This window comes from Camarhynchus parvulus, chromosome 5 (assembly GCF_901933205.1).
Source record: "Camarhynchus parvulus chromosome 5, STF_HiC, whole genome shotgun sequence".
NCBI lineage: Eukaryota > Metazoa > Chordata > Aves > Passeriformes > Thraupidae > Camarhynchus > Camarhynchus parvulus.
In genome coordinates this window covers 8,524,932-8,528,616 of record NC_044575.1, presented here as the reverse complement: position 1 = coordinate 8,528,616, position 3,685 = coordinate 8,524,932, and positions in this window count along the sequence as shown.

Sequence of the window (3,685 nt, the reverse complement as noted above, 5' to 3'; positions counted from 1 at the left end):
TGCTCCAAACCCTGTCCAAGCTGGTCTTGGACACTTCCAGGGATGGAGCAGCCACAGCTTCTCTGGGAAATCCATTCCAGGGCCTTGCCATCCTCACTGGGAAGCATCTCTTCCCAATAGCCCATCTATCCCTGCCCTCTGGCAGTGGGAAGCCATTCCCATTGTCCTGTCCCTCCTGGCCCTTGTCCCAAGTCCCTCTCCAGTTCTCCTGGAACCCCTTTAGGCTCTGGAAGAAGCCCTAAGGTCTCCCTGAACCTTTTTCTTGTCCAGGCTGAACATTTCCAGCAATCCCAGCCTGTCCTCAATCCCTGTCTGAATTGAACAGGAAAAACATCACCTTTCCAGCAGGATCATCCTCAGGACTATACCTGGATTTCCCACCTGGCTGCTGGACATCCTGGATCATGGCCAGGTGATCCCAATCCCTCTCTACTGAACTCAACACCCCCACAGCTTTTGAAAAGCAAAGGAAAGCAATTCCATTTTTCCAAAGACAAACTGAGCTCAAATCTTGTCCAGGGAAGCTGGCAATCCTTAGAAAACGGAAGGATCCCTGCTCCAACAGCACAGGGACGCATTTTTGCAATTGATTTCCCCTCCTCCAGCAGACATGAATTCCAAATGAATTTCACACTTGAATTTATAATCCTAACAGGATTATAAGGAAAAAAGCTGTTCACTGGGATCTACTTCAGGACAAGCCCCTGGCTCCCAGCCCAACCAGTTTGAAGCTGCTGGAAAAGAAATTCCTTTTTCCTCCCATTCCTGAGGCAACGCATGGCCATCCTGGCAATTAAACGGAGTGCCTTCGCAGAGATTCCTTCGGCAGGATTTGTCCAGGTGTGGATTTTCCCTGCTTTCCTTTAATTATCTTATAATTAACCATGAAGTATCCAATCAGCCAGAGCTTTTTCAATTAAGCTTCAAAAGAAAATGCCTGGAAGAGCCCTTGGTGGGAATGTTCTAATCAGCGGGGAAGAGATCACAGGCACCAGAGTTGGGGTTGGGTGACTCATTCCGTTATTGCCAGGACAAGTGAACTTCCAAAGCCAGAAAAAATTCCTTTATTCCATCTTTTTCAGTTCACATCCTCATCCCTGATCAGAGCTCAGAGGCCTGGGAGCAATATGATATTGTAATTAACACAGTTGATTAAAGAATCATAATCAAGCTCTGAAGGATCAGGAATTATCCCTGCCCAGGTCTGAATTTTCTCCATCCCAATCCTGTGCCTCTTTTTGCCTCAGCTCCTTCCCTCAGCCTTAAATTCTGAGCACAGGCACAAGCTGAGATCTCCTACAGTTCTCTTCTGGGCAGCAAGGCAAAATATTCCCAGTCTTTTTGATAAGGAAAAACAGGAATTTTGCCTGCATCCTTGTGGAGATGTTTTGGGATCCCACAGCCCACGGGAAAGGCAAATTGTCCACAAATGCCAAGCTGAGACTTCTGTGTGTCCAACAGCATGGACAAATGGATCATGGAATTGTTCAGGTTGGAAAAGCCCTCCAAGATCATCCAGTCCAACATTCCCCAGCACTGCCAAGGCCACCACAACTATTCATGCAGACTTTAAAACCTTCCAGGAATGGGGATTCCACCACTGGAGCCTGTTCCAATGCTTTGCAACCCCTTCCAAGAAGGAATTTTCCCTACTAACCAACCTAAAACTTCCCCTGGCACAACTCCAGTGTCACTTGTCACCTGGCTTGTCAGATGGCTTCAATTTTTTTTCAAAATACCAAGAGAATTCCAAAGGTCTTTTGGAGAAGGGATCTCTTGAGTGCTCCTAACAGCTCCCAGAATTCCAGGAGCTTCTCACACACCTTCCCAGTCAGGTTCCTGACAGTCTTTCCCAACACACCTTCTCCAGTGGGGAAAAAAAGAAATCAGTCTCTAACTGCTGACATTCCCATTTTTGCAATTTTCCGTGGATATCTAAGGATTTATAAAGATCCCATGGATATTGAATGATTTTATTTTCACTGCAAAGAGGGAAACAGCAGAGCACACAGACTCAGGGAATATCCAGCTCCAGCATCCAGCCTGGAATTGTCCAGCACAGGATGAACCCAAGCATTCCTTAAGCTGGAAAAACTCCATGTCCACAGGTTTCTTCCTCCCTCCACCATATTCGTTGCTCCCAGCTGGGATCATTGCCCAGCAAAAGATCAAATGATCCTTCTGGAGTAAGAGAATCAAGTTATGGAATGACACTAGGAATAATTCCCCACTCAGTTACATGTTTTCCTGGCTGGAATTTTCAAGGTGTTCCAGCTGCCAGACTGAAGCTGGAAAAGGTAAAAAGGACACCGGGATGACCTTGTCCCTTACCATGAGAAAGTTTTAAGTTCCAGCACTAGCAGTCCACACATTCCTTCTTCCCTCTCTCCCTGATAAGGCAGGAAGGAGACAACACAGCAAAATGGGAAAATTCCGTGTTTCCACCAGGAAAGCAGCAAGGGGATGGGGAGAGACAATCCACGTTCTGAAATGTGTTGGGATAAAATCTCATCTCCACCCTCATCCAGCTCTCCCCAAGTCCACCACAGGGTTTAGCATTACCAGGATGGGAGCCAAAGAATCCAGAGGTAAACATCCAAGAGAAAACAAGGAGGGAAGGGGTTGGAATCACTGGAAAAGCCAGCAGGAGCTGCCTCTTTAACACCCCTCCCTCAGCTGCCAGCACCCAGGAATCCCATTCCTTCTCTGGGCTGCCAGCAAGGAGTGACCTCCGGAGAACACAGATCCGTCCACCAGCAGCACACAACTCGCCCCTTTTCCCTCCTACAACGATCCAACACCCCCATTTCAGGGAAATCTGAGGCACAATTCCGTGATTTTCTGCAGGGAAGAACAGAAGCTCTGAATCCCCCACATTTCTGGGGTGGGCTTTTCCCCCGCTCCAGGAGGAAGATGAAGTCATGTTCCCAAAATAGTTCCAAGGAAAAAGGCTCCAAGGAAGGCAGAGCTCCCCTTTAACCGGAGAGCTGAAACTTCCCTGCCCTCCAAAGGGACAGATGAATTCAAATTCAATTCTGCAGCATCGGAAACGCGGAAAATTGAAGTACTAAAGTACCAAGTCATAATTAATAACAGCCACTAATTAATGGAAAATACAAATTTAGGGGAAAAAAAGACAACCCCATTGTTTCAAAATAAGGGATGACAGCCTTCAGGGAAAAGTCCCAAATCCTAGATTTATGACAAGTTAAGGGATTGGATCCCTTAGGCAAGAGTCCCAGATGCGCTGACCACAACCCAGCCATGGTGCAGTGGCAGAAGAACCCTAGGGAAGCTCCCACAGGGAAAAACTGCACAGCTGCTTCAGTCAAGATCCCAACACACTGATACCCAGGCCCCAACCCATGGCAGGTGCTTGTTTTCCATTGGATTTGGCTGGAAACTCATTTAAAAACCACAGTTCTTCCTTAATTGACCTCTCATCTTTTTCCCGTTTCCATTTTCTAAATGAACTTTGGGACTGCAATTCCTCTTCCCTCACACAACTGTTTTCCTGAATTTCACCCCCCCCCCCCACCCCCACCCCCCAGCCTTTCTGAGTGCACATGGGGCAATATTCCCAGGAAGAAGCATGCAGACAGGACTGGGCAAAGTCCCATATTCCTTGGGAGCTACTTAAACAACAGCTGCACTGGGGAAAAAGATTTCTCTGTCCTGAACATCT